Genomic DNA, 12,435 nt, shown 5'->3' with positions numbered 1-12,435 from the left:
CGGTAATTATTTTTTATAAAATAAAAATCCAAACCCGGGGGTTGCAATCTGCAAAATTGCAGGCTGTTCCAAGATCCACAAGCTTTTCTAATACGACCGTAAAATTTTATAAAATATTATAAAATATATATATATAAATTAAATTGGACGGACGGTCCATAAAACACACGGATCGGCCCTTAAAAAACCTACAGCAGCGCAGTCTGAGCACTTGTGTTTAAGGCCCACTGGGTTAGGGAGCGGTGCATACGTGTTAAGACAGAGTTTTGTTTTGTTATTTCCTCGGAAGTTGGTCATTAACTAATATTAAATTTCTTTTTCCCTCTGGCTAGTTATCCTTTTTCTTTCTTTTTTGACTTATGAACATTGCTCCAAGAACAGACTAAATAATGGCATTCGTTGATTTTCTTGGCAAATAAAATGAGGCATTAAAATGGACTCTCTGCAGTTGTTCATAGGTTGATTTATGCATTTAAACTTTAGAAATATAAATTTGGTGGAGAGGAATTTTCGGAAGTTGTCAATTTTCGCCAAACTCACCAGTAAATTAGGAATATTAATTAAAATTGACAAAAATTTTTTTGTATAAACTTTTTTAGATAAACGTACAACAGTTTCACTATTATAGACAAATTTACTTTTAATTCCAAAATACCCTCTTTCAGTTTATTACGTCACTCTCAGCGATTTACATCATATTCAACCCCCTAAAATTTTCTTAACAGATTTAATAATTTCTTATTCAAATTATTACTAATTCATATTCTAAGGATTAAAAACATACTTAAAAATTTATAAATTTTTGTTTAAATTTCAAATACAGTTAGTAATAAAAAAATAGCATAAATGAGGAGAATGATAAGTGCGAACGGATGTTGTATCATAATACGTATATGGCATAAAATGTGCATACATTGTATACAAGATGCATACAAGATATGTATAGGGTACGTACAAGGTGCGTAGGGTGTGTGTAGGGTACGTGTAAAGTGCGTAAAAGATACGAGGTGCGTAAAACTCATTTTAAAACCTAAATATATAAATATATATATTTTAAAATCTAAATATATATATATATACATATACATATATATATATATATATATATATATATACATATACATATATATATATATATATATATATATATATATATATGGGGTGCGCACCTGACCGCACCTCTGTCTTTTATATATATTTATATATAATAATATAATATAATATTTAAAAAATATAATAAATATATATATATAACAATGTAATATATATTTAAAAATTATTATTATTATTTATATATTATATTAAATATTAATATTTAATATATTATATTATTATATATATATTTATTATATGTTTTAAATATTATATTATATTATCACCCTTCTCGCACCCTCATGTGTTAGATTTTAAAATGAGTTTTACGCACCCCACACCCTTTACACACCCCGCACCCTTTACGCACTCTATGTACCTTTGCATCCTGTACGTACCTTACATACTCTATACGTACTCTGTATGCACTTTTCACGTCTCATACGCACTGTGATACAACGTCGACTCACATTTATCATTCTCCTCATCTATGCGATTTTTTCGTTATTATCTGTATTTGAAACCTAAACAAAAATTTATCAATTTTTAAGTATATTTTTAATTTTTTAAACATAAATTAGAGATAGTTCAAATAAGAAATTATTAAATCTGTTAAGAAAAATTTTAGATAGTTGAACGTGACATAAATCGTTAAGAGTGATGTAATACGCCAGGAGAGGGTATTTTTAGAATTAAAAGTAAATTTGCCTATAAAGATAAAACCACTATATGTTTGTCTAAAAAAGTTTACGCAGAAAAATTTTTACCGATTTTAATTAATACTCCAGTAAATTGACTTGAAATTTTTTCTGAAGGCGGAAATTTTCACTGTGATTTTATTAATATTCCGGGAAGTGCTGGAGATGTCCTGGAAGATGGTCCTGTGGGGAGGCTTAAAAGTTCACATTTATGAACTTCCAAGCAAATAAAATAAGAAGCTTCTGCAGAAAGATCCCAGATGTCTCACTTATATGTTCGCGGCTGAGATTTTTATGCACAGATTTCTTTTATCCAGTGCAGTCAGGATTCTGAATCCTGTGGAGGCTGATTGGTTTTACACCCCTATTTATCCCACTTGTGATCCCTCACCCCCACTGGCTTGCCATTGCCATTTAAATCTCCCAGGTTGGTGAGAAGTGCTATACAACCTAATCTCCTCAAATTGGCCCTTCTGGAATCGGACTGACGGGACTGACCACCTTTTTGTTGCACCTCATGACTTTGGGGCTTGCTTCCATTGAAGTTGTGATTTTTGGTTGGCATTGTGCAGGAAGAGAAAGCAATTGAAAGGGGAATACTTCCATTACTCCAGCGTGCTACTTACGTCGAGATTTTTGGGCAACGCAATCATGTGTGCTTGAATGAGGGCTCTATCACAATTCCTCCATATGCACCACCTCAAAAAATGCAGGCTTACCAGATTCCTCCAGATACTCCTTGCTCAGTCTTCGTCTACTTTCGCGGTTTGTTTTATGATGTGAATAATGATCCAGAAGGAGGCTACCATGCAAGGTATGTTCTTCAATCTTCACCTCTAGTAAATTTCAGGTCAACTTTTTTGCTTAATGCCTGACCAATTTTTGTTTTGCCAACAGAGGAGCAAGGGCAGCTGTGTGGGAGAATTTAAAAAACAATTCCCTATTTGACATCTCTACTGATCAACCAACAACATATTACGAAGATATGCAGCGAGTGATCTTCTGCTTGTGGCCTCTAGGGTGGGAACCTTGGAGTCCAAGGCTTGTCGATGCAGTAGTCTTCGGTTTCATTCCTGTAATCATCGCAGACGATATAGTTCAATCCTTCACAGATGTCATCTCCTGGAAAGAAATTGGACTGTTTGTAGCGGAGGAAGATGTGCCTGACTTGGACACAATCCTCACATCCATACCAACAGAAACAATTCTTAGGAAACAAAGACTTCTGGCGAATCCTTCGATGAAACGCGCTATGTTGTTCCCTCAACCGGCTCTAGCCAAATCATGCTTTTATTTTATTTAGTTTTATAAAGGAAACTGAACCTTGTGTGGAAGGCAAATCATGGTGTATTCCTACTCTGCTAGGGTAGAGATGTCCATGGGCCCGGCAGACCAGGCCAGGCCCCAGGCCCCCCAGGCAGACATAATGGTGGGTCCTCCGGCTGGGCTAACTCATAGAATTTTAAGGCCCAAGACCCAGTATATAAGGTTGGGTTGGGCCTTAATCAGGGCGGTCGATGGGCTGGTTCACAGACCGATCTATTTAAACAAATTTTAGAAAAAATTTAATTAAAAAATTTAAACACAAATTATTTTTCAGTTATTAAAACCAATGACAATAATCGAAATATTTTATTTATAATCTCTCATTTATGGTTAAATGATGAAAAATATCATGACATAGTACAAATAAATTAATTTATATACTATATAATTATAAACACAAATAAAATATATATATCATAGCAATTATCTACATAAATAATAATCAAATAGATTGAATTCATTTGAGTCTGGATCCATTTGTAATATTTTGTAATGTTAAAATTGAAATATTAGATGAAGAAATGAAACACAGAATATCAGATTTTGGAATGACTAGAATATTTGTCAAAGATGCTCTTGAAGCAAATACAAGTTGTATTGTTGGAATAGTGTAAGTTTAAATGCTCTTAATAGAAATATAATATTATTGTGTCAAGAGTTTGCTTGTGTTATGTATATAATTAATTAACGTTGTCTTTTTTTTTTTTACTCAGTGGCTATGTTTCTCCTGAATATGCTACAAAAGACTTATACTCTACCAAATTTGATGTTTTTAGTTTTGAAGTTCTACTTCTGCAAATCATAAGTGGCAAAAGGATTTCCTCTTCATATGGTCCAAATGAAAGTTTAAGCCTTATTGACTATGTAAGTTAATTTCTTTAAAAGTTGTAAGTTCAAAATTTACTTGCATTAAGATAAGTTACTTGATGATTAATTTTTAGGCATATGAATTGTGGAATCATGGTAAAACCACTGAATTGATGGATGAAACGCTAGACGATACATCTTCATCATGTAAATTAACAAGATGCTCACATATAGCTTTGTTATGTGTCCAAGAAAATCCAATGGATAGGCCATCCATGCTGGATGTTTTTTCTATGCTCAAAACTGAAACTCTAGATATGATGATACCACAAAAGCCTACTTTCTTGAAACAAAATAAATCTGCAGGAATAAACTTGGAAGGTCATTCAGTGAGTACATCATCAATTAATGATATAACAGTTTTGGATATTTCAGCTAATTGAATTATAAATATTAGTCTGCTATTCTCTCAAGTTGGACATGATCAATTCCTTCTCGTTGTAGTTTCTTTACTATTAGAAATCATAATTTTGTATATTATAGTTGACTAGTGAAATAATTACTTGTTTATGAGAATTTTACAGTAAACACAGATAGCCGGTTTAATTATTATCTTGACTGCATATTGAGGTCATTTACTTCCTAAAAAGGAAGATCAAGACTAGGGATGACAATTTGAACCTGATTTTAGAGGTCTCGACCCTCTTCAACCCTAACGGGAAGGGGATTTCCCGATTAAAACAGGGAAATGGGCGAGAATGAGGACGAAAAAAATCCCCGTAATTGGAGACGGGGATACATATGTCCCCACCCCGCCCTGCCCCTCCCCTCCCCCCCCGCCCCGCCCCGCCCCCGCCCCTCCCCCTCCCCCTCCCCCTCCCCCTAAATCTAATATATTAATATATTTACTAAAAATTATAACTTTAATAATTTTTATTGCAAAATTGCCACCTATCTTTTACCCTAAATCTCCTTTTCCTTCAATTTTTCACTCTACAGCCACACACTTCCTCTCCCAGCCAAAGCTTCCATTTTTCATTCCACAGCCGCTGACTCCTTCTCCCAGCCAAAGCCTCCATTTTTCTCTCCACAGCCACATATTCCCTCTCCCAAGAGGTAGTATACTACTTTTGACTCCTTGAACAAAATCAATGCCCTACACATTACAGGCGCTGGACTTGCTAAAGCGTTATTATTATTATTATTCTTAGTACTACGGCCTTCAACAGCAACAGAGCACAGCAACTTGAAACCATCAAAAATTTTCACAGGTTCCTCCAAATCCTTCTTTATTCCCTCTAATGTCTTATACACAATTACAGCAAAACCTCTAAACTTCCCGGTCATTTTATCAAACCCCAATGGCCCATCCTCAATCTCCCCATATTTCGCGAAAAACACCCTGAGTTTCTCGGCACCAATCTGCGGCCCCACATTCGCCACATACAATTTCCGAGCACTCATCTCAGAACCCGGCTAGTTCTGAACAGGTCCAGTGGAAGCTAACTGGTAGGCGGCGATCCGATTTCTGATCTTCTTCTGCGGCTCCTTCAATGCCTTACGCGCAGCGGCGCGCGTCTTGAAGAGGACAAAGTGGTAGCCTTTAGAACGGCCGGTAGTTTTATTGGTGACGACATTGCATTCCTCAATGGCACCAAAAGGTTTGAGAGCAGCGATTAGGGTTTCATTAGTGGCATCCCACCCAAGGCCGTGGACGAAGATCTTGCGGTGGACGGGGTCCGACTCAGCCGAGGAGATGATTTCAGCGGTAACTGAAGGGTCAGACTGAGCGGCTTCTTTGAGAATCGCGATAAGCTGGTCCTTGCTAAAGGGTTCTAACAGTTTCTTAACCTTTCCCAGCTTGGATTGCTCATCATCTTATTCTTCTTCGTGGTCTTCGTCGTCATCCTCATCCTCTTCTTCTTCTTCTCCTGATGATTCTTCTCCCTATGAAGATGACTGAGATGATGTTCACAAAATATTGAGAAATTAAAATTTATTGATTTGGGTATGGGGAGGGGATTTTTCCCCTTGGGGACAAGGAGGGGATGGAGATGAGATTTTTCTCTGCGGAGACGGGGAGAGAATTTTTCTTTGCGGGGAGAGGACGGAGATTCTTTGTTATCCCCGTAACGGGGACGGGCCAGGGATAGGGATTGATATCCCCTACGAGGATGGGGACGGTGATTGATATCCCCTCCCCGTTGCCATCCCTAATCAAGACCTTTGCTTCCTAATAAACCAAAGGCCTTGTATAATTAAATAAGAAATAAGTTCTTAGTTAAAATGTTTTTTAAATTAATTTAAAAAATGTGATTATATACAAAAGGGATTCCAACAGTTAGATTTTTTACTTTTTAGGTTTCAAAACCTGATTTTAATGGTGTGAATTAAATTTTAAAAAAAAAACAACAAAGATAAACTTAAATTCTTTTTTGTATGAATAATTTTGTAATTAAATTAATAATATAATTAAAAATGCAAAATCAAGAAAAATGGTCTATAGAGTTTTTGATTGGCAGTCTGGAGCCATTTTCATTGGATGACACGGATCGGACAAACATGGTAGCGAGTGATCCCTCATGTCAGCTAGTTCGTTATAATTATATCACTTCATAATGAGCAACCAAAAATCTTGACAATACATACGGTACCCTTGGGTGGACCACAGTCCATTCGTCAAACCTCCTTGATTTATTGTTTTATCTGAGTTAAACCCCAAGTGGGAAAGATATGCCACATTTACTATTATTGTTTTTTTATTTAATTTTTATTTGTATTTTATATGAAAATAAAAAAAATACAATTGTTTAGATTTTAACTTAACACATGATCCATTGATATAGTGCATGTATGATATCCGACCAAGTTTATTTTTGAATTAAATCAATTCATATTATATATTTAATTATTAATTATACAAAATTATATTAAATATTATTTAATAATTTAATTCATCTAACCATTGGTTGCACCGGATTCCCCCCACCCTCACCGGGCAATGATCAGTGTAACTCAAAAAACATCTTATAAAACATTAATTTTAATTTTTCATAAATAATTGAGAATTTGATGACAAAGTTAATTTAACCATTACTTGATTCTTTTATCTATTATTGTATCAAAAACAATATGTTTTTAATTAATACCATTTTAATTAAAAAAAACTATGAAACTCGAAAATAAATATTATTATATATATAAAAAATATTAATGATGGTTCATTATAATATTTTCAAAAAAAATATTTAACATTAAAAAACTTTATAGAATGGTTGTTCGTGTGAATTTACCATTTTCATAAGAAAGTGTGCTTTAAATGATTAATGTTTACATGAACTCACTGTTTAGAAAAAGAAACAAATATTTTTTGTCATTAGTATATTGAGAATCATTTTATTTGATATCAGTAAGACCTTCTTAGTATAAAACTTCAGCATCAACTTATAATTTTATGATTATTTTTAAATATATAATTGTTTTGGACCTCATGTTTCGAGTGAAATTTTAAACATCATAAGAAGAAAAATAAAGGTTAAAGGGTCAATTTAGTTGTACTTTGAGCAATGACGGGTCACCAAATCGGCAAAACAAACTTTTAACAAATAAAATGGGTCCATTTTCTACGAATTCTTTTATGTTTCTTCCATTCTTCAATGTTCACGGACTCCCTAATAATAAGATAAAAGAGTACTGTTAAGTATATATATTTTTAGCAAATAAAATTGATAAATGTATCATTATATGATTAGACAATATCATTTTATATTTAATTTAAAATCACTTAATTATATGATAATACATCATTTTTATACTTATTTTATATACTTAAAATGTGTATATATAGTTATATTGTTGGATAAATCGTCACTTTAGTTTACCAAAACAAGAAAATATAATACTTTAAATTTGCATGAAAGACTTGAGGATAAGCAAGAAACTATATTAGTGTATAGAAATGGAAATTCGCGTCTTTAGATTATATTCATGTTGTGTCAATTTGAGCTTTTGATTAGATTTTCCTCAATTCTAAACTAATCTAAATTAGGTTCATATCAACATCTCTCAATCTCAATCGATTTGAATTATGTTCAAATTGACCTGATAAAACTCAAATCAATATCATGTCAACATATAATCTATTTGACATGTTTAACATTAAACAATATGATTTATTATAAAATGACACTTTTTTTATAAAACAACACGTTTTAACATGAAACAATATGATTTATCAAAAGAAAATTATTTTATTCTAACTTTATTTTATATTTAGAGTCTAAAATTTGCATAATAAATATTATACAAATTTTATATTTTTTATAGAGATTTTATTGTTAGTAATTTATTATAGGTTTAAGGTTTGCAATGCGTTTGCATAATAAATATCATATGATTCTGTATTTTTTTAAGATGTCTTTCTGTTAGTAATTTATCACATATAGGTTTAGGGTTTGCATTGCGTATTAGCATACATTATATTAAATGTGAGCATTATATATTAATATGTCATTATATAATTATGTATTATATTAGTTTTAGTTTAAAATATTTAATTACAAGATGATACTATCTATGTATCCATTTTATATATACAAAAGTGTGTATATATAATTTTATTTATTAATTGTTATGTATTAATTAGAATTTTTTTTATTTATGGGTCCAATTAATTTAACTTCTTTTTTCTTTTAATATTTTTTTAAAACTAATTAAGCCCTTTGTTACTTTCCTTTAACACTCAAACTAATTTTTCTTATTGAATATTCTAAAATTAATAATTTTTTTACTAAGACAACCATCAAAGTTGTGTATGATATTTCCGTCTCTTTCTCTTTATTTGATTTATGTATATATTGTTTGGATATGACCATACACTGCAGGTATATGCCCATACATGGGATTTTGTGTGCATTGTGCATGAAATTTGTTGAGTATTGGTAGAGGAATGATCATGCATGTTAGATGTGTATGTCCATACACTTAATAATTTGTGAAGAGTATCATTTAAGCTTGTGTCTGCGTATAAGGTGATATACTTTTGAATTTTAGATAAGGATATTTCCAATGATTATAGATCATGGTTTTTGTAACAGAACAATTGCTACGTTGTTGCATGAAGATTGTAAGGCAATACACGGTGTTATTTGTGCAAAATAAAAAGAGGGGTAAAGAATTGTTTGAGATATATCGCTTTCCTTACACTTCCAAAGAAAAGATGGAGTTTGAGAGCTTGTGTAGTAGATTAGAGATCACCGGAAGTCACGGTGGATGCCAGGAACGCCATAGTAGCTATGCAAAGATAGTGCACTCGCCGAAAGTCAGGTGTGGTGGTTTTCGGCTTTGATTGATTAAACTTGATATGATGAATTAGAGTGTTTTCGAGTTAATCATCAAATAACCAAATATCATATTGAGGAAAATCGGCAAGATAGAACCTTGCAAATTTAAGTAATTTGTTTTTGTTAAATGCAACAAAAGAGTTATTTGAATCAAAAGATGTCATACACTAAAGTAACCCCATATTTACTTCATTAAAATAGTTATTGAGTTCTTATTGAATATTATCTAAAACTGTATATATCAATTTTACCTTATAATGATATTTATTTGTAATTTGTGTAATTCCCTGTTTTGTCCTCTCAAAGTTATTTTCCATATTTTTTAGTATTGTTATGTCATTATTTTTGTATAGGTCAGAAGCTTCATTCACTAAGATGTTAAAATAAGTATCTTCATTTCTCATTTTATGCAATCGAACATTTGAAATTTGTATAAATTGCACAACATTAAGAAAGTCTTAATCTTTTCTTTGTAATGTTTGTGACAATTCATTTGTGATTCCCAATACTTTTTTCATCAAAAATAACAAAAAGACAAATTAAAAAATTTCCATGATTCGTAATAAACTTTTTGCTTGACTTTTGTTTTATCAATCGTCTCCTTCAATTTCAATCACCTAAGCACATCAACATTAGAAGAAAATAAGTTTATAACACTATGAATCGTCCCTATGTGTGAACCCCAATGTGTATCTTTTGGTTGTTTAATAGTGCATTCTTGATTCAAACCTCGTCTCGTCTAAAGATTATCATTAGAAATCAAAGATATCATATATTCATATTGTTTATATCGTAGAAGATCTCTACGCTTGCAAGATGCTACTATGGTGTTTGAGAACATTGAAAGAAATTGAAAAAATTCACCCAATGTTGAACAGTTACTCACAACTTTGATTAGTGCAAGTTGAAGTTGATAAGAAAAACAATAAATATATAAAGTTGATTTATTTTTTCTCAATATCAAACTCTTGAAGCCATTGAACTCATCCCTCATATTGCTTGCTCTATCGTACCCCTACCCCTTTAAACTTGTTAAACTCAATCCATATTTTACGAAAAAGGCAGCTACTACAGTTTTGAAAGAATGTGTAAAAGTATTCTTAACATGCACAATCCTCATAAAACGTTCAATAATACAACCTACTTTGTCCACATATTGAAAAACAATAGTCATTTGTTTTTTTACTATCATATTACGACATTTCATCAACTAATAATGAAAACGGTTGTTTATTTCTCTTAATTTCTTTAATAACTTTTATGGTCATCAAATGAGAACAAACATTAGTCAATTCTCTCTAAATCTTGAGGGATGTTATTTTATTATTTTTTGGAGCATTTTCAAGTACAATTTTCTTGATGTCATCATTACGATTGGATAGAAACTTTAATAGTTTAATAAAGTTGTCTTAATTTTTAGATTCAACCAACTCTGTCATTACCATGAAATGCCAATTCTTATTGTAAAAGAAATCTAATACAATCAATTAACACATTCAGGCGAATTTGATAGTCTAATTTGACTTTTTTCGTCAACACAAGCAAGATTTACATTAATGTGTTGCTTTTGATTCTTCAAATCAACCCACTTGGCATGACATTGATTATGAATACTAGAATGATCTCTAACATGTTTTTTAACTTTTGTTTTACCTTTCCAATTATTAAATCTCTTACTCACAAATGTTTCATCACCCACTTGGTCACCATAATCGGTTATTTCACCTTTGAAAAGATCATAATGCAAATAAAATATTGTATCTTTTGCCACACTATATTCTATCCAATTGGAATCTTATTTGTATCACTTTAGTATAAACCTACGTTTTTTATCTCTAAAAAGAGTGAAAGAAAAATTATGATAGTTAGGTTGGCAAGAACCTTTAAACAAGTATACTCTTCAAACTTTCTTTTTTTCCTTGTCGGTATAACAAATTTCATTAATTGGGATCGTCAATCCTAGATCAGCTTCAAGCTTGTCTAAATTGAATATTTTGTTTGAAGGTTGAACTTTTTGTATTTGGTGTTGTTGTGGAATTTCTTCTTCTAATGAGATTTAATTAATTTCTCTATCAATAACATCTCTATCAACACTCTCTATTGAATTTTTCTTTAATCTTTTAAAATGATTGGATATCATAGCTATTTAATTGATGACAAAAAAATTATATTAACAATAATTAAAAAAAAAAGCATATAGTATGAAAAATTCATCTTCTACATAAACATATTCTCAATATATAAAGAAAACAAATTTACAATTAAATATTTACATAAAAATTAATAACAATAACTTTGATATGTGGATCAGAAATAAAAAACAATTCACTACTTTCTTGAAATAAATTTTTTTATGTAGATGTTTAAAATAACTATCTGTTTTAACAAAAAACATAAAAACCATAAATGTATTTGCCATTAAAATATCTATATATTCTAAGTTGTAATAACTTTATAAGTAAAAGAACAGAAACATAGTAAAACTCATAAGACATACGGACACCAATATATTATGAGAACACAACCAATGTTGAAGATTTCATTAGAATTAGTGTTTTCATGAAACTGATGCTAAATACATTTTACAATTTTTATTTTTAAAATATTATTTTCAAATAATGAAGTTCTTTGAGTTCTAATTTTTTTTTTCATTCTCAAATATTGCTTTAAGTAAATGATATCAAATGTTTTCACAAATAGTAAAAATACATTATTGGAATTCACTTTCACTCTTATTTTTCATTATTTTCTACATTTTCATAAAACATAAAATGAAAATAAACTCACATGTTTCAATAAAAGTGAGAAATTTATTCTAAAATATTCAATTACAAGCAAATAGCAGTGACATAAAAATCAAATGATTAAAAAACCAAAAAGAGATAGAAGAAAGACAAAAACACGCTTTTTGCTTTCTTGAACTTTGTTTTTGCTTTTCTGGAAAACCCTCACTGTGGCAACAAATGAAACCCAAAATTCCTTCCAAGCAAGTTTCTTTTTTTTTAATCAAAATGATTTTAAATTAGTTTTTTATAACAAGCCCAAAGCCAATTGCATATTTTGTACATTGCATTACCAAATCCAAATCCAAACCCAAATGTTTTTTTTGTATGTTGCATTAAAATAAGTTTTTTATACCAAACCCAAACCCCAATACTTATCCAAAAAAT

General features: G+C 31.0%; 1 long non-coding RNA gene and 1 pseudogene across 1 annotated transcript; both read left to right on the top strand.

Annotated features, from left to right (window-relative positions):
• Nucleotides 1-1,948: 1,948 nt before the first annotated feature.
• LOC123214336 lies at nucleotides 1,949-3,093 on the top strand (annotated as a pseudogene).
• Nucleotides 3,094-3,912: 819 nt separating this feature from the next.
• On the top strand, nucleotides 3,913-4,491 carry LOC123213474. Its single transcript, XR_006501705.1, has 2 exons — nucleotides 3,913-3,980; nucleotides 4,058-4,491. It is a non-coding gene; the product is annotated as an uncharacterized LOC123213474 (long non-coding RNA).
• The last annotated feature ends 7,944 nt before the right edge of the window (nucleotides 4,492-12,435 follow it).

Source organism: Mangifera indica, chromosome 4 (assembly GCF_011075055.1).
Source record: "Mangifera indica cultivar Alphonso chromosome 4, CATAS_Mindica_2.1, whole genome shotgun sequence".
NCBI lineage: Eukaryota > Viridiplantae > Streptophyta > Magnoliopsida > Sapindales > Anacardiaceae > Mangifera > Mangifera indica.
This window is presented reverse-complemented; position numbering and strand designations above follow the sequence as displayed.